The 26,444-nt window shown below is 48.9% G+C and overlaps 1 protein-coding gene across 2 annotated transcripts in view; it reads right to left on the reverse strand.

Annotated features, from left to right (window-relative positions):
- PRKCE (protein kinase C epsilon) overlaps nt 1-26,444 on the reverse strand; it is a 1,279,555-nt gene that overhangs the window by 227,848 nt on the left and 1,025,263 nt on the right. The gene's annotated exons all lie outside the window — the stretch shown is intronic.

Here is a 26,444-nt window from a genome sequence, read left to right on the forward strand (position 1 = left end):
TTTTGTCAGCGCCATAGACTAGCAAATGTACCGGGAGCTAACAAGGCTGCCTCGGAGCAAGCAGCAGGTCACAGCCTGCTGAATCGGCAGATTGAAAGGATGCGTCTAGTAGCACTGTTTTCACCCAACAGCTCCCAACAAACAGAACGGGAGCGAGAACAACAAACAGCGGTGCAAGCACTCAAAATCAGCCACACAGCATCCCTCGCATACATGGGGCTGCGCGGTACAGCGCTGGGCAATAGTCAACTGATGACTAGTAGTGGCGCGGGCAGGGGCGCAGCGGGCTCCAGGTCTCCACTATGAAGGTGGAAGGGGCGTGGGGGGACAAGGGGGGGGAAGGAGGACAGCAAAGCAGGGCAAACTACCGGGGCCTATGGCCGCAAGGGAGCCGGAGGAGGCCAGGACCCGCAGCATTCGCAAAGTCAATAGGACAGCGGGGTCAGGGCGTATCCTAGCTTAGGGCAAGTCCGCGCCAGCGCAGTATAGCAGTGTCTCAAAAACATGACCACTCTTCCAAATCAGCCAACCCATATCATCTGAAACGCCCACATCAGGCGAGGTGTCGGAGGCGTCCGAGCCCGCACGCTCTCTGGTCCATTGTAGGAATGGTTCCCAAATATCATTAGGCCTAGAAGCAGTGGGCATCGTCTCCCAGTAGTGAGTTAATTGTGCATGCCCATACGTCACATCCCTTACCCACTCTGTGAACGAGGGAAGAGCTCTCCTGCCCCAGTGTAGTGAAATCTGTCGCTTGGCATAGAGGAGGAGTAGCGCGTGTAGTTTTCTGTCGCAAGGTTCGGTATCCTTTACATAGCCACAAGCCCAGAAGCGGTGATGGTGTATCATTTCTATGCATGATCTGATTAATGGCTGTGAAGACGTCCGACCAGTACTCGTCTAGCTTGGGGCAGTTCCATGCCACATGCATAAAGGACGCGTCCACCCCCCCACATTTCCAGCAGGATGCATCCGTGTGGATGCCCATGCGGTGCAACAGCACTGGTGTCCGATAATACCGGTGTAAAAATTTGAAGTGGATGAGTCGCAGGCGGTAGTTTGGAGACAGTGCCGTGAGCTGCTTACAGCAGTATTCCCACATTTCGTCCGTCAGAGAACCATCCAAGTCAGCAGCCCAAGCTATCTTGGCCGTGGACACAGTTATTGGGGCCTGTTCTTGCATGCAGTTGTATAGTCTCGACACCAGTTTTTTGGGGGAGGGTCTCGAAAGCAGGTTCTGAAGGGCATCCAGAGCCTGCGGCTCTTCCGGGAAGTGGGGCCCTAGCTTCTTGCAGGATTCCCTAAGGGAATGGTACAGTAGCGTGTCCGCAAACAGTTCAGGTTGGTCGCCGACATCCGCACCCAATTCCACAAAAGTACCGTCAGGATATATATCAGCGAAGGTGTGCAGCCTCTTCCCACGAAGCATGAGGGCGTCACCTCTGGTACTTAAGCAAGGTAACAACGGGTTGCCCCGTAGTGGGATGGCCGGTGCGTAAAGCAATGAGAGTCCCGCTCTCTTTTGTAGTTCGCGCCAGGCCCAGCGAACCATCTCCACAGTGTCAACCTCTCTTGAAGGACGCAAGACTTTCCCGTAGAGCGCCACTCGCAGCGGCAGCGGGGCGACCGCGGCCAGCTCCACCGCCACATGTGGCTGGAAGGGAGTGGGGAAGGCCCAGAAGTGCAGAAATTGCGCCTGCGTGCAAAGGGAGTAAAGCTTCAAATCTGGAGCTCCAAGGCCCCCTTGTCGGAGCGGAAGCGTTAGCAGGTCCCAGGAGACCCTCGCCTGGCCTCCGGCCCACACCAATTGCAACAGCAAAGAGCGGACACGCGCATGAAAGTGCGCCGTCATGGGTAGTGGGACATTCACGAACAGGTACAGGAATTTGGGGAGAACCACCATTTTCGCTAATGCTATCCTAGCCACCAGGGACAGAGGCAGTTTGTTCCAGACCTCGATTTTGCCTTCCAGCCAGTCCACCGCTCTACCGAAGTTGAGTGACCATAGCTCCTGTATATCCCGACTGACCCATATCCCCAGGTATTTAACAGCGTCAGCCTCCCAACGCAGGGGGTAGTCTGGAGCTGGCCGACTGGTCTCATCTGTAAGAGGGAATGCAACAGACTTAGACCAATTAATGGATACTCCTGCCAGGCCCTCAAATCGCACGAATTCTCGGAGCACCGGGTTCATGTTATCCTTGGGGTTGACGACGTACAAGGTTACATCGTCGGCATATAACGAAATCAGTAAGCTCCGGGAGCTGAACCCGATGCCCCTTGCAGTGTGGTGTTGCCGTATCCGAGCCGCAAGCGGCTCCATGGCAATGGCAAAAAGAAGGGGGGATAATGGGCACCCTTGTCTAGTCCCCCTAGAGATAGCAAAGGGTTCGGAAACGAGGCCGTTCACACTCACCCTGGCTCTGGGTTCGGTGTACAGTAGTTTGATCAGAGTCATAAAATTACGACTGAACCCCATTCTTCCCAAAATTTTAAACAGATATGGCCACTCCAAAGAGTCGAACGCTTTGGTGGCGTCCAGGAACACCACCGCTGCCTGTACAGATGGATGCAGGTAATGGAGGACAGAGAAAATGGTTCTGAGGTTGTGTGATGTGGCACGGCCAGGGATAAATCCGGACTGGTCAGGAAGTGCGATGATCGGCAACATAGGCTGTAGTCTGTCCGCAATCACCTACGCATAGATCTTAGCATCCACATTTATCAGGGAGAGGGGTCTATAGGAGTCCAGGTACAGCTCGTCCTTGTCAGGTTTCAAGAGTGTAATTATTAAGGCTTCGCGCATGGAGTCTGGCAGGGAGTTAAGTTCAAGGGCCTCTACGAACACAGAGTGTAATTTCGGCGCCAGCTCTTCCGCATAAGTTTTGTAGAAGGACGTCGTCAAGCCGTCAGGGCCAGGGGCCTTGTTGGCCGGCATGCTTTTAATCACCTGAGCGATATCTTGGACGGTTACGGGTAGGTCCATGTATTGTCTGTGGTTATTATTAAACCAAACTAAGGCAATTGAGTCGAGAAAACTTTCCAAAGAGGCTGGGACCGTGGGTTGCTTGGAGGTATATAGGGACGCATAGAAGTCTGTGAAGGCGCGTAACACAGCCTCCTGGCCAACGGCAAGGGATCCCTCCTTGTCATGTATGGTGTGAATGTAGTGAGACTGTGTGCGAGGGGCTATCAACCTAGCTAGGGTCCTGCTGGGCCTGTCTCCCTCCCCGTACCTGCGGGCCTCGGCCTGTTTCCCCAGGAATCTCACTTCGCGCTCCGCTTCCTCATGAAAGGCAAGCAGCTTGGATTTGAGGTCACCAGCTATCTCTAAGGACGGGTCGAGACTAAAGGCTTCATCTAGACCTCTCAATTCTCCCTCTAACTTGGCCAGTGTGTCACGGATGGCGCGTAGTACTCCTGCCTGACGCGCTATGCACTGCCCCCTAATCACTGCCTTAAAAGCGTCCCATTCGACGGCTTCTGAGGAGACGGAGCCCGCGTTTTCTGCAAAGTATTTGATGATATCCCCCCTGATTTCCTCAACAAATACTGGGTCTGTGAGTGCGTGTGGGGGTAGGCGCCACGTGAACGCCCTGTGGATAGTGTCGGGCAGTCGTAACTCCAGCATACAGGGGGCATGGTCTGACAACGATCTAGCTTGAATGGCAACCCCAGACACCCATGTCGCAACTTCAGGCGACACTAGCCAGAAGTCCAATCTGGACCAAGCGGACTTGTGGCATGTGTAACAGGTCCCCACTCTCATATCCGGATGCCGAACTCTCCACACATCAGAAAGCAACCCCTCATTCATTACGTCAATGATGGCCTGGCGTGCTCTAGCATGCGTCGGTCTACTCACACCCCTCCGATCCATGTCATCATCCAGCACAACATTGAAATCACCTCCTATCACAACTGACTGGCAGTCAAGCAATGCGATTTGCGCCCAGATACCTCTAAAGAAGTCAGGGTCGTCCACATTTGGACCGTATACGGCAGCCAACACAATAGACCGCCCCTGCAGGGAACCATGCAATATGACGTATCTCCCATCAGCATCTAGTATGTGGGTAAGCTCCCGCCAATCCAGCCCCCTGCGTACAAGTATAGCCACCCCCCTTGCATAGTTGGAGTAAATGGCAGAATACACAGTAGACCATCTGGAAGTCTTCAATCTAGGTGAAGGGGTCGCATTAATATGAGTCTCTTGTAAAAAGCAAATGTCAACATTGTGCCTGGTCAGTGTGCCATGCATTAAACGGGCTTTCTTGTAATCTCCAATGCCCCTAATGTTCCAGGTCCATAGCTTAATCCCCCCCATGTCCAAAGTACTGTAGAATCAATTCCGACCCCAGCTGAGTCCACCCCCCAGAGACGCAGGGTCCCGCCCACATTTCAAGCAACAACCCCTCGCGCAAAAAGGAAGTCAGGATAAAGATCGCATTGCACCATACCAAAACTGAAAACAACAACTCTACAAACCCCCCCCCCCTTCCCCACCACCCTCAGCAACCCCCCAATCAGGTCGTGACATACCCCCTAGAAAGGCACGCAAGGTGTGACATAAAACCAACATCCATAACAGTGGGAGGCACCCCATGGGGTGTGGTGTGCCCAGCGTACAACCCCGTGCAAACGGGGTGGCTACATTCAGAGATAAGGTTTCTTGGTCCCAACGGTACCCCCGCCCCAGGGCCAGCAAATCTCAATGTAGGCAATAGGCACACAGGCAACAGGGCACCAGTAGGCACATCCGGGCATCCGGGGATATGGCAGTTCCTTACCCCTCGCAGCCGCAGTCTGAGCGCAACAGCAGGGAGCGCAAGGAGCACTCGTATATTCACTTAAGTCGTATAGGAGGCGGAACAATAGTGCCTCAAGTTTCACAGCCGCAGTCTAGTTAGTCATTATCACTAAGTTGTTCCGCAGTGTCTTCCAGTCTGGGCGACTTTCTTCTGGCTCCCGCACTGTTAACATGTTTGGCAAACTTGAGCGCAGATTTCGCATCAGTAAAGAAGTGTGTAGTGTTGTCATGGAGTACTTTCAGTTTCGCTGGGTACAACAGAGAGTATGGCACACCAGCTTGCAGCAGTAGTTTCTTCGCCGGCAAAAATTCTTTACGGGCCGCTTGCACCAGGGGGGTGAAGTCTGGATAAAAGGAGATGTTGTTTCCTTTATGTGTAATCCTGCCTTTCTCCCTCGCCAGTCTCAATATGAGGTCCCTGTCCTGATAATTGAGCAATTTAGCAAGAATTGGACGAGGTGGGGTTCCCAGTGGCGGCTTTTTCCCAAGCGATCTGTGTGCCCTCTCGACCGTGAAGACAGATGACAGGTTAGGGTCGAAGATTTCATGTAGCAGGTCCGACACATATGTCTCCATCTTGCCAATGTTTGTCGTCTCCGGAATCCCCGTAATGCGAATATTAGACCTACGGGAACGTGCTTCCAAATCATCTGACTTGGCACGTAGGTTGTCCAGCTCTCGCTCTAGAGACGTGATATGCTGCTTGGCTTGTTGTTGAAATTCACAGCATTCAGTTTGCCTATTTTCTAAGCAATCTAGCCTAGTTTCATGGGCATCAACCTTGGTTTTTACAGACTCTAGCTGTGAGGACATGGCGTCCAGTTTAGTATCAATGCTTTTCAAGCTGGATCTCACCTCCATAATGAGCGCCCCAAAGTCTATGTCCGTTGGTGTCCCCTGCGACGACGATTCGCCACTGTCCGGCTCTGTAGTTGGGTGCTTCGAAGGACGTTTGTTATCAAAACTGATCTTGGTCTGCCTAGCTTCGTTTTTCCCCATCGTGGTGGTAAGGACGTATCAGCAATTACCCCAGAGTAGCAGCGTCTTCCTGCAGATCGTGTTTGCGCCGGTCGGTGTGGTGCCAAAGCAGTGCAAGCAATGCTGGGGAGTGGAGACGTAAAGGTCGGTCTCCTAGGCCTCCACGGTGTAGCTGCACAGAGCCTGCGCTACCAGCAAAGCGCGGGCCAGGGTTTTCACAAGTCTCAAGATGGCGGGCTCAGGAGACCCGCCCGTTGATACACACAGGCTCAAACAGATCACCAAAGTCGGGGGCCGGGGCGCAGATGCCAGAGACGTCGCCCCCCTCGGGTCGCAGAGGCCCGGGCAATGGTCTGGTCGCGGTTCTAGATGGCAGCAGCACCACTTTGGCAGAATGGCGCGGTTTTGGTGCGTGACGGTGATTTCCTGCCCCACCGGTAGCCTCTCACCTCAGCACTCACGTCGTGGCCGGCAGTCACATAAGGTGGGACCCAGTCTCCGAATGGGGTGCGGGAGTCTCGCTCAGCCCGCGTCAGCTCTGGGAGTCCCGCCGACCCGTCCCCTGCGCCGCGGCAGGAGCCGTCTCCAAGGAGGGGGTCAATCGTTTTCCACGCTCCGCCGGCCCGCAGCAATCCGGGCCACCCACCAGGCACAGCAGGGACTCACCGATTGCCGCCGAGGCGACGGTTACGTTACAGGCAGGATTGCGCGCCGTCTTCCGCCGGATCTGCAGAGGCCTCCTCAGCCGCGGACTGTAGTGTCTCACGGCGTCCAGGGTCAAGCACTTCCGCCGAGGATCAGAGCGGGCGCTCGGGTCGGCAGATCTGCAAATGGTTCAGCACCTCGATTCCGCCAGCTGCGTGCACCAAACCTCGGCAAGAGGATCACTCGGGTGCCCGCCTTCGATCCCTGGGTTATCGGGTGTCCGCAAGGACCCAGAAAAGGATAATCACAGGATTAATGAACGTAGCCGGCGGAGCTCACTCAGAGAGCGGCCATCTCGCTGCTCGGCTAGCCACGCCCCCCAGCAGCATTATCTTTTCTTTCCCTCCACAAAAAATAAACTTGGTGTCCTGCCCCCCACCCAAAGCACCATCTCGTCTATTCTTCAACCAGCAGATCCCCTCACCAAATCTACAATAAAATAGTAATGCTGCATTGACATGCTCTCTGAAAGCCAAGTCACTGCAGCATTCAATGCCCTGTCAGTTTGGGTAGGGACTATGGCAGGTGGCGAAGGATGGGTGCTGCCTGTATTCTCCTGACTTCCCCAAATCTTTGAAAACCCAACAAGAGGTGGAAGAAAGTGGGTGAGAGAGCAAGCTGCATTCTGCGACTTTGCTTGCATCTCTTGAGACTTGGGCAAGACCCGGGGCACAGTGGAAGCAATTGCATGCGCTAGTGACATCATAGCCGTGAATAACTGGAAACAGAATCTGCACTCATACTAATGGTTCCCACTGAGAGCTATTCATTATGATTATTATGATGATGATTATTGTCATTATCAGAGAGAAACCCACTTACATTTAATACGTGCAGCACTGTCGCAATATGTCAAAGCACACTTGGCCCACAAAGACAAGAACCCCCCACACATGACCTAGTCAAAACCCTTTACTACATGGGAAGAGTTAGACACCTCATTAAGTGGCTGTATGTGGGGATACGTTCTCATACACAGGTTGACCTGACCCCACTACAGAATGCATGGGAGGGAGACATAGGTCAGGCCCTAGAAGATAAGGAATGGGAGATGATCGTGGAACACCCCAAAACAATATCGGGAAATGCGAAGTTTAAGTATATAAAAACCATTATCCTACACAGGGCTTATCTTACCCCACACAAAATAGACAAGATATTCCCACAGACGTGACACCACTGCCCCAGATGCCGAATGGAAGGAGCTGACCTAGTGCACATGATATGGTCATGCCCATGTATTAGAGAGTTCTGGGAATCGGTCAGATGCCACACGGCAGAGATCACACATCAGGAGGTACATAATACTATTGAGGACTTTATCTCGGGCTTAAGGAAAAAAGCAGCCAAATACAAGGTACAATACATATTTGTAAATCTGGCGCTTCTTTTGGCATTAAGGGCCATCACCATGCGGTGGAAATCGAAAATACCACCCGCTGCATATGCATGGCACAGCGAATGGCTACAATGGGGTGGGCGGAGAGTGCCATAATAAGGCGGGAGGAGGCAAGGGGACTGCGGAAGACTCCAATAGCACTAGAATGGGATACCATGTTGGAGACCTGTAGATCACTGGACATAGACTTTGATAATGCCGCTGTCAGCATACAATAGGACACACTGGGCTGAGATTCTAACCCGAGCGTTCTAGGGTGCGACTTAAGCACATAGGAGGTATGGTATGGTGACGCAGCAGGGCTAGGCCCCAGAATCTGACATTTTAAATGCGTCTAGGAGCTGTGGGTGGGGGGGGGGGGGGATACTTATTGTTATGGGATGGTTTGTAATTTATTCTTGCGAGACAACGGTATGGTTTATGCACAGGAATTTAAGTAAGATATAAATTACAGCAACGGAACCGAATGTGTAACGGAATGCGACGATAGCAGGCACGATTTGTAACAACCGGTGTGTCAACTACACGGTAATGTATTGAATGCTTACTTGAATGTGGGCGAGCTAGGCTTGTCTCATTAATATCTACAAAAATGTAAAAAGCATAAGGTTCAGATGCTGGGATGTCCAGCTGATTTGTAGAAAACATGAAACTTAATACAAATTTGTTCAAAAAAAGGATTATTGTCATTATGATGAAAAACAACATTATCACGATGATGACAATGACGATGATGATAAAAATAATTGTGACTGACCTGAGCTTGAGAATACGGTGCACCAGAGGAAGAATTGACTACATACCCCTGCAGCGTACATGTTTGGCAGAGCTGCCTTCCTGAACTCTGGGGCAGAAGTGAACACTGATAAATTACAAAATAAAACTCTGGCAGCCCTTCTTTTGCACAGTACGTGGAAGGCTGATGGAAACCACGGCATGACTGAAGATCGGGTAGTGTTTCTGCTATTTATTTGTACGAGAGTAGTTTATAATAACGGTAATTGCCCGGCAGTTCATTGTTACCCAGAGATACAGATCTTGTAGTGTTTATTCACTGATAAAGCTACTGTGAGGACCCGTGAAACAACAGACAAGTTTAGCTTTGGAATTCAAGACTAGGAACTTTACTTCTTAAAGCAAACGTGCACAAAGGCTCTGGCGATCAAACCTTGACCTGAAACAGATGATGGAGCAGGATTTCACGAAAGAAACCTGCTCAATCGAGTACCCCTATAATATGAACTAATAATAAGAAGTGATAGAAGTACTAATGTGCACAAACATTACACGTGGTATACTTGCTTCAAATTTATGCATGAACTAACCCGAATTAATGTGTAAATAACCGTAAATGTAAAAATGATGTGATGTGAACATATTTTGATGGTCTGCATGGCAGGGCCGCATGCGAATCCTGTAAAATGCATGGTGTATTTTGGCTTGCTTGAATCTAGTGGCAAAGTGAGCAAGGGACTCTCGTCTGAGCATACTCTGCCAACTTATGGCGAACAAAGCGGTACAAAAGGGGGTGGTGATGGACGGAGCATCTGAACCAATCAAACACTCACACCCAGTCAACAGATCTGGATTTAATCCAGCACCGTTCTTTAGCCCACTCTGCCACCCCAGTTCAGACATGGCCATATGCAAATCAGTCTGACCCTGTGCCTCATGGTAACAGTCCAGCCCAAACTGCCAAGCCATGCCTTCCCTGCACCAGAAACAAGCTTCCTAGGACCAGTTTCTGGCATTACAGGCGTCTTCAGCCAGGCTCGCTTGAATCCAGTGGCAAAGTGAGCAAGGGACTCACGTCTGAGCATACCCTGCCAACTTATGGCAAACAAAGCGGTACAAAAGGGGGTGGTGATGGACAGAGCATCGGAACCAATCAAACACTCACACCCACTCAACAGATCTGGGTTTAATTCATCACCGTTCTTTATCCCACTCTGCCACCCCAGTTCAGACATGGCCATATGCAAATCAGTCTGACTCTGTGCCTAATGGGAACAGTCCAGCCCAAACTGCCAAGCCATGCCTTCCCTGGACCGGAAACAAGCTTCCTAGGACCGGTTTCTGGCATTACAGCCATCTTCATCCAGGCTTGCTTGAATCCAGTGGCAAAGTGAGCAAGGGACTCACGTCTGAGCAAAGCCAAAAGATGTGCAGCCAATGCCAGATCTATTGTCTTTGCGAATTTTTGCTTAAAGAATCACATGAAAGGGAACCCACTGGTATATGGCGCTACATGAAATCAAGAGAGTGCACCAGAACCCTGGCTTTGTGAGACTTAACGATTTTCAAGGATAGGATATCTTTGTGACAGGATTTCTGTATACCCTATAAATATTCAAATATTTTATCTCATGAACATTAAAAGATAAAATCCAGAATTTTCGGCTGAAGTTGAGTAATTTTAGTGACTATCCATCCAGTTGCAAGTGTGGGGCAAAAATGTGTCTGATTAAAGGATGTGGAAATTATTCAAACATAACAACGGCATTGCACAAGGTACTAATTATCCATCACAATAGACCACTGATCACTTGTGACTCTTGAAAAACACCACGTTCAAAATCAAATGTATTACAGTTAAAATAGCCATCACAAGTTCTTCAGTTAGCCACTGATGTAAAAACTGGAGGACATTTTCCCACCACTTCAATAACTCCTTCAGTTGATGAGATAGCAAGTGAAAGGTGATTTTATAACAGTCTTTGATCTCAATGTATTCCTCTAAATTGATGTGAAAGTGGAAATATTTAACAGATTTAACATTAAAGACAATCCTCTTCTGTAGACAGTATAAGAATCTAGCACAAAAACTTCTCAAAAACTTAATGATAAGTTGAGAATAAGCCTAAATGTTACCATGTACCTTCTTTAATAAGCACATTGACATTACATTAAAGCTTAGGTACACATGTCTGGTAACAACCTGACTAAATGTCACATGGAGACTGATTTCTGTCCTGGGCCTCAGTTGTGCCTAAGAATGCATTCTGGATGCTTTCGTTTTGCTTTTCGTCCATTGACTACATTTAGACATCTGCAAAAAAGTATCCACAGCCAAAAAGGCAAGGACTTTACATTCTCAGTGGCCCAATAAAAATAATAGACACTTCCACAAGGTGCATATACTTAAAAGTATATTTTTGTTACTCAGTCAACAAATCTAATCATATTATGAGCAACAAAAAAGCGCAACATCCATTGTCATTCCAAGATGGCCACCAATGCAGACACCTGAATTCGTGTGCATCGTGGTAGGTGAAAGCGTTACATTGTAATGTAGGCATTTCAATTTACCATTCTAATATGGCAGATGTAAAAAAAAACATAACAAACATGTAAGCAAGTTGCCCAGCAGCCCTTTACAGCTTCCGGGTCATCATAAAAAAAAATCACGGGTAGCAGTGTAGAAATTGGCGAGAAGCATCAGGGAGGGGGAAATGAAAGAGGGGCACAGAGAAAATGGAAAAAATGGAACAGAAATGCACCTAAGCAATCGAAAAACAGACTGTAGCACTTAGCAGTTTCCGGATTCCAGTACGAAGAAATAAATGCATAAATTAACAAATAAAGAAAATTGTAGGGATAGGCATAGGGAGCATCAGGAATGAAACAACTACAAGGGAAAAAAGAATAACCTTCGCACTTGCCCCCACCACCCTTCTTTGCATCCATAACCATCATACTGCGCTCCCTTCATGCCAACCCCATATTAACCACAGACACATATTCTCTCTTGTTGTGGTCATTTGTTGGCCGCAGTTTTATTTTTATGGGATACAAACAGTAAAAATTTTAGACATCATTTCGGTGTTTACTTGTTTCAGTCTCTTCGACCCTTGGGGGTCGTTCATTTGCTTGCCTTTGGTTGGATTTGTGTTCCCCTTGAAAGGGGGAGAGGGGTAGCGTCAGTCCCCGGAGTTAGGCCCTAACTCGCTACCTTCTGGTTCCGATTGTGCCCTGCCGTCCGGCAGGGGCTGGGCTGCGAGCGCCGTCTCCGTTTTGCTACCCCCCTTTTCCGGTAAGCCACCTCACCCAGCCGTGCGGCATCTGAAGGTGAGTGTTCTTACCCTCTGACCCTTCGAGCCAGATCTCCCAGCCGTGAGGCATCCCAAGGTTAGTGTTCTTTTCCTGGCACACCGCCCTCCGGTGTGCATGATTACCAACCCTAATCCGCGTAGTTCTCCGCCACGCTTATCCCTATGCTACAGCCTGCGACAATGCTGTCCCTTTGGTGTGGGTGGGTGGGAATTTCCGGTCTGCTGCTGCTCCCCCGCTCAGCCGTGGACATGACGCTGACCTGGGGGAGCAGCCTTATATCCCCCTTTCGTCCCCATGTCCCTCAAGGTGCCTCATCCTATTGGGGGATTCAAAACGCGCTACCCCCTCCTATTGGCCTGCTGACCCTCCTCTCCTACTGCTTGGCACAAGGGGGGGGGGGAGGTGACTACCTGGGGGGTTCCCGCCCTGTGTTGGTAGCGTGCCCAAATTTGGCGCGCTACTTGCCTTGCCTTTGTGGGGTGAGAGGGCATGGCGACCGTTATGGCGCCGGCTCTTGAGCCCCCCCTTCGTGGGGACAGCCTCTGCTCTAACCTTCGCACTTGCCCCCACCGCCCTTCTTTGCATCCATAACCATCATACTGCGCTCCCTTCATGCCAACCCCATATTAACCACAGACACATATTCTCTCTTGTTGTGGTCATTTGTTGGCCGCAGTTTTATTTTTATGGGATACAAACAGTAAAAATTTTAGACATCATTTCGGTGTTTACTTGTTTCAGTCTCTTCGACCCTTGGGGGTCGTTCATTTGCTTGCCTTTGGTTGGATTTGTGTTCCCCTTGAAAGGGGGAGAGGGGTAGCGTCAGTCCCCGGAGTTAGGCCCTAACTCGCTACCTTCTGGTTCCGATTGTGCCCTGCCGTCCGGCAGGGGCTGGGCTGCGAGCGCCGTCTCCGTTTTGCTACCCCCCTTTTCCGGTAAGCCACCTCACCCAGCCGTGCGGCATCTGAAGGTGAGTGTTCCTACCCTCTGACCCTTCGAGCCAGATCTCCCAGCCATGAGGCATCCCAAGGTTAGTGTTCTTTTCCTGGCACACCGCCCTCCGGTGTGCATGATTACCAACCCTAATCCGCGTAGTTCTCCGCCACGCCGAATGGGAGGCTCCCGTCTCCCTTCGGCTCCCCCTTCGACTACGCCGTGAACTCTCTACTTGCACCCGGCTAGCACCATCGCTCCCCAGAGATTACTCCAAAACAGGCCCATTCCCTCGCCCGACAGGTGTACGCCGTCTTTGGTGAATAGCTCGGGGCGGCCGGTGTGAATGAGCCCATGCCTGACGAACGCCAGGCCGTTTATCCTGCAAAATTTACTCACTGCCATGTTCAATTTCTTGCGGGAGTTGTCTACCGCTTTCTGTGACTCTGCCCCGCGCCAGACTTGCCGGCCGATCACCTCCGACCACACGATTGTTGATCCCCGGAATGCCCTGGCTACCTCTGTCAGGTCTCTCTGCACACTGTGGAGGAGTGCCCGCCTCCCTAGCTGTGCCAAGTCGTTGCCTCCCAGGTGTATTATCAGGACGTCCGGGTGCCAGGCCGCGTCGGCCCTGAGCCCCTCGAGCGCCGCCATGAGCTGTTCCCATCTCATTCCCGGCCTGCCGAACCACCGGATGCACGTGTCCGCCGGTGCCCCTTTCGCCTTGCATCCCCCGTCCCGCCACCAGTCCTGCATCCGGGAGATGAATGAGTGCCCCACCACCCATACCAGGCGCGGTCTCCGTCCTGCCAAAGGAAGGAAACAGTGTCACTCGTTGTGCGGCCCGGGCAAGGTCGCTTGTCCCTGGTCATAGCAACTGTGGCCTCACATATGTCCTGTAGGCCCGTGACCTCCATCGCCCTACTTCCTTGATGCCTGCTTCGGGCATCCCAAGCATTGCCGCTGTTGTGGCTGCCCCTATCCGGAATGAGTGGGACCCGAAGGCCGCCGGGCGCAGCCCTGCTTTGCCCAGTGCCTTGCGCATGACAGACGTGAATTGGAACCTACTTAGCTGCGTGCCGTCCCTGTGCCTGAATAAGGGGCCTCCCCCTGCCGGGCGTACTGCCATAAAAGCCATCAAGCAGCAAACTGCGCAGCAACCCTGGTCCTTGATGCACTGTAATTTAATCTTGGTACCTTTGCCCGTTTGGTCGGTCTTTGACCATCTTAGCACGATCTCCACCCCGTTATCTGTGGGCGTTACATCCCTTGCCTGTATGCATCTGTCTGCTATCCCCCACTTCGTGGGGGCCACTATCTCGCTGATGCGGAAGGCCCCAAAGAAAGCGGTGGCGAAGGCCGCCTGGAACAGCACCAGCTCGAATTGGTCGGAGACTTCCCCCCCCAGGGCCCCCAACAGTACTCGCAATCGTGTAAAGTCAATGGAGTGCCTCGCGTCCTTCCTCGGGCTTTCCTTCCTCTTCCACCCCTTCATAGCTGCCTTGATGTAATGGGACGCCACGGGGTTCTGGCCCGTCTCTATCCTTGCGAAATGTGCCACCGCCGCTAAGTGCGCCTGAGCCCATGACCTAGATTTTCCCACCCGGAATGCCCATTGGATGAAGTGTTCCGCTGCCTTGCGTGTTGCGCCCCCGTCCTCTAGGGATGTGATCTCACCCACGCGCATGACTGTTTCCAAGTACCTCTTGTATCTCTTGGCCGCTGTGGGAGTGAGTGCCTGCTGTACCAATTCCCTCAGGTCCGCCCTGCCAGTTTCCAAAGGTGCTCTGGAAACGGGGTCATGTGCTGCTCCGCCCCGGGTGCCAGCTGCCTGAAACGCGCTGTCTGCTGTCTGGATAGCGCGTCTGCCACTTCGTTCTCCACCCCTGCTATGTGGCGTGCCCGCACCTCCATGTTTCTTTCTAGCTGTAATGCAACCAACCGGACCACAGTGTTAGTTTCAAGTTCTGGAGCTGTTCGGCCCATACTGTCATGGCCACTATTATGGGGAATAGCTCGAGGAATGTGATGTTCTTGGTGATGCCCTGTTTGTGCCAACTGCTAGGCCATGCTTTGGCGCACCACTTGCCCCCCAGGATGGCCCCAAAGCCTGTGCTTCCTGATGCGTCCGTGTATAACTCTATCTGCTGGTTGTCTAGCCATCCCTCGCGCCAAATGAGCGTGCCGTTGAAGTCCCTCAGGAAGGAGTCCCACATGCTCAAGTCCTTCCGGACTTCAGTGCTCAACCTGACGTGGTGGTGCTTTTTGGTGAGTCCCCGTGTTAACTGCGTCAATCGCCTAGCGAATACTTTGCCCGCAGGTATAACTCTGGTTGCGAAATTCAGCTTGCCTATCAGGCCCTGGAGCTCCCTCAGTGTTGCCTTCCCTCTGCCGCATAGCTCTCTGATGTCCTTTCTGAAATCTGCTACCTTGTCAGCCGGGAGCCTGGAGGTTCCCGCCATGGAATCCAACTCTATCCCTAAAAAGGTGATGGTGGTGGTTGGCCCCTCAGTTTTTTCTTTTGATAGGGGGATCCCTAACTCCTCTGCTAGACCCATGAATGCCGCCAAAGTGCTCGCGCACTCGGTAGATTCTGCTGGGCCCGTAAATAGAAAGTCGTCTAAATAGTGGATCTTGCCCCCCGCCGGGTGTCTATCGTGCAATGCCCACTCCACAAAGGTGCTGAAGATTTCAAAGTAAGCGCAGGATATCGAGCATCCCATGGGCATGGCTTTGTCCACGTAGATGTTCCCGTCCCACCTGAAACCTAGGAGGTGGAAGCTTTCTGGGTGCACTGGCAATAAGCGGAAAGCGGACTCAATGTCCGCTTTCGCCATCAAGGTCCCCCTCCCGGTTGCCCTCACTAGATCTATGGTGTCATCCACTGTGGCGTAACTAACTGAGCAAATGTCTGAGCTGATGCCATTGTTCACCGAAGATCCCTCCGGGAAGGAGAGGTGGTGGATGAGGCGGTACTGTCCCTCCTCCTTCTTGGGCACTATCCCTAGCGGGGAGATGACTAGCCCTTCAGTCAGCTCTGGAGGTAGAGGGCCCTCTATCCTCCCTAATTTCTTCTCCTTCTCAATCTGACTACCCCAGGCTGCATTGTTGTGGATTTCAGGTTTGTTTTGCTGCCTGTTGGGAGGGGGCCTTGGAAAGGTATGGGGAAGCCTTCGCTAAATCCATGCACTAGTGTCGCTGCGTCTGCCTTCCTGTGGTACCTGTTAGCCAGTCTGGTCAGTTCCATTGTCCTGATGGGGGACCTTGCTAATGAGCAATTCTGAAGGCCCAGTGTGTCCCCCGGGGCCCCTGTGCTCCTCTCCTCACTTCTTTTTGTCCTTTCTGTCACCTTTCTGTTCCTTTCGTTGTCGGCAGGCCGACGCTGGGTGGCCTCCACCGCATGTCGTGCATGCGTGTTGGAATCTGCATGCTGCCCCATATGTGCATTCGTTTGTTTCAAATTTCCAGCAAATTGCGGTTGACCCGGTGTGTTGTGATGTTTTACCTGTGCCGTATTGCCTATGCCTCTGAAATGGTTTGCCCCTCCCCTTCTGGGCGTGCCCGCGAAAGGACTGCTCGCCTCTGCCATACCATGTCTTGGCTTCTTTAGCAACCATCATTTTATGTATGAACCCTGACACGTCTTCTTCATTCCACTCCATTTCTGGGTGGGTCTGCATTTTTAGCCTAAAACCTTTGTCATACTCCAACCATGCCTCGCCCGGGAACTGCCTTTGCGCGTTATGTATGCTTGACTTGTATAGCCACAGGTCTGCCGCGCAGCGCGGGAATTTCTCCACAGTTATGCATGCCATAATTCTAAATGCGTCCAGCCAGTTGTCGAAGGTCCTCTCCTTCCTTTCCCTGCGCCTTTCTTTCCTGTCCTCCTCCTTCTTGTCGCATGTGGTCAGATCCAACCCCTCTAACTGTATCTCCAATAGCGAGAATATATCTATGAATTCTTTTCTCCATATTCTCTCTTTGACTGCGATGGGTATTAGGCTGGCCAGCCCTGTGGCTCTAGTGGTTAGCGGGGCGGGCCCTGGGGATGGGCGCGCATACCCTCCTGCGGCCGGGGCGGGCTGGTTGCAGTTGCCCCCTGCCCCCCATGCCGCCATTGGTGACTCTCCTACTGCCCCATCTCGTGGGGGGCCGTGGCCTTGTAAAGCCGCTATGCGTGCCCACCCCGGGTCGGTTAGGTGCCATGGTAATCCTGTCGCATCTTCCTCCTCATCCGTGACCTCCCCTACCTCTGTCTCCCTTGAATGTGTCTGTCCACACCCTGCCGCAGCGCCCCGCGAGTTTGCATTTATAAACATTGGTGTCATTGCCTTAATACATTCCGCAACTATCGCACTCCAATGCTCACCCGCTGCCGGTGCGTCCACGACATTCCTGTCTGCTCCAGCCGCCGCCGTGGTAGGTCTAGGGGGCCGGGCCGTCTTTGAAGCTGCTGCTGGTGTGTCCACAACCCTCTTATCAGGTCCCGCCACCGCCGTGTGAGGTCTGGGTGGCCGGGCCGTCTTTTTGGGTGCTGTCCTATGCGCCGCCCCTTCTGCGAGCTTGGCTGGGAGCTTCCTCTGCCTTTTGCCTGGTGGTGGCTGGCTGCTGGGCCCTTCGCCCCCGATCTCCGATAGGTGTGGTTCCAGCCAGCTCCTCCCGTGGACCGCCGATGCCTCCCTGACTCGTCGCAGGAGATCGTCAAGGTCCTCCTGCTGCCGCTTTCTTCTACCCCTTTTTGCCATGTTGATTCCTTTTTCGAATCTCCCTGTTTGCGGCTGCTCGGTCCTGCCTGGGCTTGATTCCTTTCCTTAGGGCGTTGGGCAGGTGTCCCCTTTCAGCTCCTCATTGCCCGTTGCCTGCCCTGCGTGTGCCTGGACGCCCTCTGTGTATGGGGTGTGCCGCGGAGGGCTGTCGCTGCTCCTTTCCCCCACGCCGAACCCCGCAGACAGGTGCTGCCGCCGAGCGCCGCCACCAGGCAGCTTCGTGCCCGTATAGTTTTAGCGCTGCGTGCGCGCCGTCCCACTGTTGATGGCCTGGGTGTTGGGGAGTGTGCCGGCTGACTGCGTTCGGTTGCAGCCCCGACCGGCACAAACTTTCTGGGCGCGTCGCCTCCAATTGCGCACCCGGGCCGCAGCCTTATATCCCCCTTTCGTCCCCATGTCCCTCAAGGTGCCTCATCCTATTGGGGGATTCAAAATGCGCTACCCCCTCCTATTGGCCTGCTGACCCTCCTCTCCTACTGCTTGGCACAAGGGGGGGGGGAGGTGACTACCTGGGGGGTTCCCGCCCTGTGTTGGTAGCGCGCCCAAATTTGGCGCGCTACTTGCCTTGCCTTTGTGGGGTGAGAGGGCATGGCGACCGTTATGGCGCCGGCTCTTGAGCCCCCCCTTCGTGGGGACAGCCTCTGCTCAAACTAGGCAAAGAGAGCAAGCAAAGACAGAAACTACCAAAGAGACTGAAATGCTCCTAGGTAGGGCAAACACAAGAATACAGTGGTAATGCATTGGATCAAGAGTACAAAACTGAGATAGACAACATCACCATCCAATTATGAGCAAGAGTTTGACCCACAGCCACTCTAAGAGTATGTTAACCCGTTGACTGCGGCGCGAATTCCGTTGCAGGTGAAATAATGGGTGGGCGTGGTTCGGACGGCCCCCGTCCGTCCTCCACACACACCAAACGAGACGCTGGACGGCCGGGGTCATCCGATGCACCGAAAGGATTAAGGATTTTAAAGAACAGGGCTGTCTACAGACAATTAAAGCTCTATGTAGCTAAGACCTAATGCCAAGGTATATGTTCTTGCATCACTCTTTGCCAGGGTTGTATTATAAAGTTCTAATATGCAGGCTTTGAGTGAACTCTCATTCATGAACCAAGTGGTAAGCCTTTATTGTTTGATGTCATTCCCTGACATGTTTCTAAAGCACTTCCATGGATACAAACTGAGAGACTAAAGGTTCAACACAATTCTAAGTATTGGGTCTCTAGATGTAGCCTGGAGGATAGAGGAACAGGAAAATCAGTATTAGGGGCTAGAGCGGCAGCCCTTCATCACATTGATCCAGAGCTGCAGAATTCCTTACAATTCCACTAAAGGATTCAGCAGTATAATAAAAGAGGTTTCTCCATCTAGGCCTGCACGTCTCATTGTTATGGTAGGAATTAAATATATATTTTGCAACTTTCCTTTCTTGTTGACCTAATGACACTTCAAGAAAGAAAGAAAGAAGTTTTGGTTTTCGGCAAAGTATCTCTTATGCACAACCATTTGGTTACTGTAATATACACAACACAATTCGTTTCAAAATTCATGATTTTCAAGTGAACTGGGGAAATATAAATTTGGGATTCTGGATAGTTTTCCCTAACTCTTTACACATATTTCAATACTTAACACCTCCATAAATAAGAGCTGCGTTGAAGGAAATTATGAGGAAATGTTGATCACACAAGCAACTGCAATGACCATAATGCAACGGGACATATGAATTTGGGCTACTCACTCCAGTCATTATTTCAGTAGAACAGACGACCTTTGAAATAGGTCACATACAGGAGACCATAACTCACCATGAACACAATGATATTGATTTAGTGGAAACACAAATCATTTTTTAAATTCAGTTTCTTATTGTGCTGCAGGCTCATATGCATGCGTGCAAACAGCTGTTCACTGAAGCGAAGGCAGTCTATCTACTTATCATCAGCTTCAATACCTCTCTACGAGGGCTCACGCTTTTATTTTCTGTGACGTATAACACTTGTAGGGACCTGGCTTGACAGTATTCAGAGCTACCATTTCTAGGAAATCTCTTTAAATAGCCTGGAACACAAGTGTTGGAGGGCAAAGAATCCGCTGTCAGCATAAGCAATACGGTCAACAACATTTCCTACAAAGACCAACAGCTCACGTGCAAATCAATGGCTGTGGGAACTCGATGTTTTAAATATGTGTGTACATATTCATCTACATATATTTATCTGGTCAAAGATACTATTCTTCAATGAAACAAGCAGAGCAGACATTTGCCAAAGGGAGGGATGAAACAGCTGCTGGCAAACCCTTTTTTATGTCAAGCCTTCTAGATAGCGCACGCGCTGTAAGATATATTGTGGGCTTACCAAGAACATGCAATGGCTTAGAACCTGCCCATTGCTTACCATTGGTTGATTTTCCTGTCACTCTCATTTACTTGCTTCATATTTGATGGCTTGTCTAGTCAATCTTGTGTCTGCCCTTCCTCCAGAGTATTGGCTGTTTACTTGTGTACTTCCACTGCTGACTTTTAGGGATCTACTTTTTTCTTTTGGGTTAAGCGCTCCATAAAAGTGAATGTGTTTTCCAGCTATCTTCCTTGGGTACTTTTCTTGAACCTCCCCCCTCCAATTGCTGTGTTGCTCTTGCTCACCTGTGCTTCTCATCCACCGGTTTGCAGTTTTTTTCTCTGCCAGTTTGCTCCCTCCTGTGGTCCATGTTGCTCTCTTACCCATTGCTTCTCCTTCCACCCAGCCCTGTGTTGCTTCCCCCACCTGCACCCTCCTTCTCCCTGCCATGCTGGTTAATCCCCTGTCCTCCATTTTACTCTCCCCCTCCTACCGCCACCACAGCTTAACTTCTTCTAAAAATCACTTGCGTCATTTGGTAGGCGCTGGCGCATTCGAGTTCTGCGCGCCAACAAAATAATGCAAATGCCACATCATAGTTCTTTAAAAAAAAAAACATTTTACGTTTTTTGCCTTTAGCCATGCTGCACAGCATCGTGAGTGCAATACAGCATGGCTAAAAATAATTGGTAAAGGCAATAGGTCCCAAAGGCATGAATTACTTGCTTTGCTTATACTTGTTTATACTACATCACATGAATTATATTTAAAAGCACCCAAACTTTACTTGTGGGTCCACAAATTGGAGTGTATTAAACTTCTAGCAGATGCTTTAGTGTGGCATTTCAATTTTCAAAACGGATTCAATAAATCACAGGGCATTCGTCTGTCCTCACTTCATAAGAATGTTTAACAAATAGGCACCCTCGAAAGAACTGGTTTAGTGTGTCCTTGCCAATATAAAGATGTCCCCAGCAGCGAGCAGCTCTCCCCTCTACTATGCAAAGTGTTTCAGCAATGTTCCCACGTACTTCTAAACAAAGGTCAGCCAGTGACAACAGTTGCCTGTAGCTCGGCGGCGCAGCATGGAACTACTCTCTGCTGAACACCAGAATGGAAAATGCATAAATATACTGCGGTATCAGGTCGTAGGCTGCATGCCACTTGCAAAATAAATATCCCATTTTCACAGTTTATTTCATCAAAACGTGCGCCTCGGACCAAAACTACTGAATTAGCATAGAGAGCTGGGACTCCTTCTTCAGTAAAGCAATTCAATTAAAATGGCGCTTGACGCTACACCACCTCTGTCAGCCTGAAACATGACACAACTCTTTGCATGCAGAAGTTAAGTGAACTGTAAAGCATGCAAATGTCTACTTTATATCGGTTAACTCCAGGGCCGCCGCACGGTGTGGGCAGCTGCCCAGGGCCTCGCACTCAGCCTACCAGCATAGGGCCCCGCACAAGTGTAACACACCACCGGTCCCCATGTGCCCCTGCCGATCCAATTGAAAGATAGGTGCCTCAATTGGGCCCATGGGAGGAGGGCCCCCAACCTGGGCCACTCAGGGATGGTGTGGGAAGGCCCAGGGGAGGGGGACACTTCCTCTTGTCCCAGTTGCAAAAAAAATCATTTTGCAGGTTTGTCCTGCAATTAGGCATCCTGCCCGGCTGCCCATTCGGAGACACTGCGGGATGCCCACTGTCCAGCACTTTAGCGGCCCAACTGTTTTAACACTCGGCCCACAAACAATTCTCACACCTCAGCCCGATAGGAGCTGTGAAAGAGGTGCTTGTCGGAGGCTGAGAGGAGGAACTACGGCCCAGGAGGAGTCTGCACAAAGCAGCTTCCAGAGCACTGAGGTGTCACTTATGTAAATTAGAGGGACCTCCCACAATCCCCTTCACCCAGGGCCCCAAAAATCCTAGAACCGACCCTGCTTAACTCTATAAATGCAGGGTTCAGTTTACCACAGAATTTGCACAGATCACTTTTTACCCTTAATAGGAGTTTACCAGTCAGTGGTGTAAAAAAGAGCTCTAGGCCCTACTGCAAGACAGGAAACCCAGCCCTCTGCTCGACATGCCATTGGCCAAACTGTAGAACAGTGGTTCTTAACCTTTCAACTTCTGTGGACCTCCACTGAGTCATTATTAGAAGCAAGTTCTATGATTTCAACCTCCAAACAATAAACAGAAAAATACAAAAACAAGTATACATCATACAAATGCTCAAATATTTCAATATTATGTTTAATTCACCATCAAATATAGAAAAAGTTTTCACATATTAAATGTTGCTTCTTTATTTGTAGATACTTTGTTAATTTTAAATTATTAATGTTCATATTATTTAATTGAGTAATATAGTAATAGGGACTCCTTGAGAAGGCCTCGTGGATCCCAGGGGTCCTTGGACCACAGGTCAAGAGGCACTGCTGTAGAACGTTCTGAGCCAATTGTCCTTCCCATGGAGGCCCCAATTTCCTGCACACAATCCCTGAGAAAAGGAGCAAAATGAAAGAGTTCAAATCCCACCACCTCAGATGCTTCCAGAAAGACGAAACTCACCAGAAGAACCAAGCCAATGCAAACAGGGCTCTTTGTTGCTACTGAAAGCCAATGAACCCGCAAGGGATGAGTGTAGCGGCCAGCTCAGGACGGACACTGCAAGTGCGAGTAAAATGAAATCAAATCTATCTGGCTCCTTATAATCCTGTGTGGGAAAACGTATCCCCACAAACAAAAGACACCAATCACTCTTTGGGCTCACATGGAGAAAGGACCTTCAACTGTAAACTTTATGTGCAGCAGTGAAGAGGCGTTGTCACAAGTTAAAAGGACCATTCATGGTTGAGGTTCTCATTTTCCCAATACTAAATGACAACGTGTGTCTTGGTAGTTAAACTACTTGGTACTGTTGATACATATGCTGCTGACCAGAACAAAACAAGTCAGTAGAAGTGGTAATACATCTTTATTCGATTATGTATTATAATCATAACATATAAAAAAAATAAGATCCACGTAAATACATTAAAAACATTAAAATATGCATTCCACCATAATACGCTCACATTTCACCATTCAGAATAACCCCACTATTCGGTTCCCACATAAAGTATGGCTTACTTTTCTTTCACAAAATGTCCCCTAGTATCAGTTACAACAAGAAACTAGCATTGGGCCACTGAGCAAACATAGGAGCCTGGTTCCATTTTACAGCAAGCGCACTGAAGCAGCTATAGCACTGTAGAATGTATCAGTATTATTCAGATAGGTACAACGCTGCGTGTTTATTTTGTACATCTACACCGCAGTGCACTAGGCATAAATCACTTATGTGCACATAAAACATATGTGTGCTTAGACAAGTTATCTCATCCCATCCAAAGTTCACCTCCCTACTCCTTCATAGCTACATATATAAAAAAACTCCACTGTGCAAATAGGGGCATTGATTGCTATTAAAAGAAGTGCATGCACTTAGCAATGCTTTGTTCAATGTGGTTAATAGATCTGTGTTTGTCAAGCAATATGCAAAGTGCATAACATGCGTGGTGAAATCTGACCCCCTGTGCAGGGGTCCGGCCAAGGACAATAATAACAGCAATGCCTTTGCACACAACACACACAGTAATAAGACCGTATTTTCAGTAGTAGCTGTATCATGGAACACGGCGAGCCGGGAATCATAGGAGGAGGGATACTAAATACGAAATACTTTTGGAGAATCGCGCCACACACGCGTAAAACAGTCTTGAAGATTTAATCCCCTCCCGGCTACAGCCTCCACCGAATACTCCTAAAGCACCACAGCGCTTGCTCTGAGAGACCCGGTCTCTAATAATCTGACACTTGGATCGTGAACATATATTTTTAAGGAACCTTACAGTAAGAGTCAACATACTGGACGCAACTTACCGGATCTTTTGCTATCAAGAGCTTCCTTTTACCACAACACGTACCCGGCTGGGACGTATAGGATCACCTATGAAAAGTTGACCGTGAACTTTCCCAATATTCAGACCTATAGACTGTTAGGTCTTCTAAACAGCCGAGGAGTCGCAGTGATTTTGTTCCCACGCGACGAAACACGTGTCGGCTGGTTGTGGAACCAATAAACCTACAGCGATTTCTGTTACACCTGAATTGAATCTGATTGTCTTACTTACTGGCTCCTTCCACAAACTGTTTTGACTACTGAAAATACTGTCAAAAAATACTGTCTTATTACTGTGTGTGTTGTGTGCAAAGGCATTGCTGTTATTATTGTTATGTAAGTTAGTTTACTAACTTAGTTTGAGCGGTAAGGGGGGTCTTTTCCGTTCGCCTGCTTGCACCACATTGAACCTGAGAACTAGCATACACTAGCGTCCACATTAGGTAGAGCGCCCTTCAATTTTCTGAAGTACTAAAAACCCCATGCCTGTTTTTTAAGTCAGTGCAAGGACAGTACAAGAGCAATTCCTGTACTAACCCTATATAAGACCACAAGAAGTGGCTATACAAGCCTCGACTCCCCTCTAACACCTAGCCTGCTACCTTAAATCAAATGGCTTCAGGCAGACTGGACTGCGTTATGGGGCGTGACCATTGACCTGACGTGGACTTGAAGAAAAAAAACACATAACGTTGAGCAGCTGAGTCTTACTCCTACCTTAAGTGTATATTGCTCTTAAATTTCACGGTCTGATTTAGAAGATGTTTCCTGTAAACTGTTACACACTGTAAACTGAAGTGTAAAATATATGTTAACTTTCCGGAGTAAAAAAAACTTTCCTTTTTTTTTCTTTTAAATGTAAGTGAGCATGTCTTACGTGTGTAAAACACATGCACGAGTGGCACATACATCTATCTGGTCGAATATTTAACTAAATGCTTTGTGAATCAGGCTGGAAATGAACGGTAATTCACACCTAAGAGAGGAATAACACACCTCCGGTCATAGAGAAAGTGGCATCTATTGAGCTCTCTGTGAATAGTTATGTCTTACTCCTGCCATAGGCGTGAAATACCGATTCATTTGAATGTTTTGCATTTATTCGTAATTTTTTCAAAAGAATTGCTACAACCATTTGCTAAGTACAATAGTTCAATTTGCCAAAGCATTTCAATTGAAATTAAGTCTAATTCTAATACACATAATGCACCTAATAATTGAAATTCTTGAATTCTATAGTACTCGTAAACTTTGTAATCTAATTTCAAGGAGCCAATGATTTTTAATCACATTCTAGCATTTTAGCAATTAAAATTAAGCCGTCGGCCACCATCACTTGTCAGACCTTAAACAATTTAAAAACAATCAGAAGCTGTAATTATGAAATTATTTTATGTCAATGATTACACAGTACAACACCTTCAAAAGGCAAACGTAAGAGGTGCTGCAGGATGATTTAACAGGGCAGTATTAATGTTTGGATAACAACAAATCCGCTAGGATCTGCCCTTAGATTGGTACTAATAGAGAAATGCATACATGAAACAGGAAGAGCAACAAACGTTCTCCAATGAAAATGAAGACTGCTAGCAGTACTGGAGAATCTATATGCAATAAGAAAACCAAAAGAACGCTCAAGAAGTTCTAATGTTATTCTGGTTACAGAAATTAAAACATATATATAATATGTATAATACTTGCTTTAAAAGGTTGCAATTCTTATAACAAAACCTGCAGAATTAATGTAGGAACGTGAAATAAGTGTTATAGTTTGTTAAAAATGCCAAACTAATTTTTTTGAGTCTTTAAAAATCGCTTTTAAAGTGTTCAAAATTAATACAACCATTCAGAAGTTTTGGAAACAAAGCACTACAATCTTTTTAAATAGTTAAATACGGTGTACCTTTTATGAATCAAATCAAACTTATTGAAAAGTCAACAAGTCAACAGATGTAGAACATTTTACATATCTATTCGATTTCTATAACAAGTGTAAATCCACATGTAACCAATTTGGTAATTTGAAAACAATAACTGAAATGTTGTTTTGACAAATTCAAAGTTTAAAAAACATTCTAAAGCAAGTCTAGCACTGGGTGACTACAAAATATTAAATACATTTCCCAAATTTGTACCTAAAAAATGTCAATCTTTGGGAAATCTTAAAGCCTTCCAGAATAGCTTAGACATTTTGCTCCACATTAAACAAATGTTATTATTAATTCAATTTCTTTAATAATTCAAAAGTTATTTCAAAATATTTTAACTAACAATTTCAACATTTGAAAACTCCTAGAATGCTTTTCACCCAATGATTTGTAATAGGTAAAATCAAAAAGTACATATACTAATATTTAAATAGTTTCCATGTTTTTAAACTACTACCTGTTGGGATCTGCTTGGAATGTGCCTTGAGCTCGAGTGTGAGCTTGTGCAGCTTTGTGGGGTTCCACTCTAGAATGCAGTGTACCACTGGTGGCAGTTGCTGCTGGGGCCTGGAGGACGCT

This window comes from Lissotriton vulgaris, chromosome 6 (assembly GCF_964263255.1).
Source record: "Lissotriton vulgaris chromosome 6, aLisVul1.2, whole genome shotgun sequence".
Classification (NCBI taxonomy): Eukaryota; Metazoa; Chordata; class Amphibia; order Caudata; family Salamandridae; genus Lissotriton; species Lissotriton vulgaris.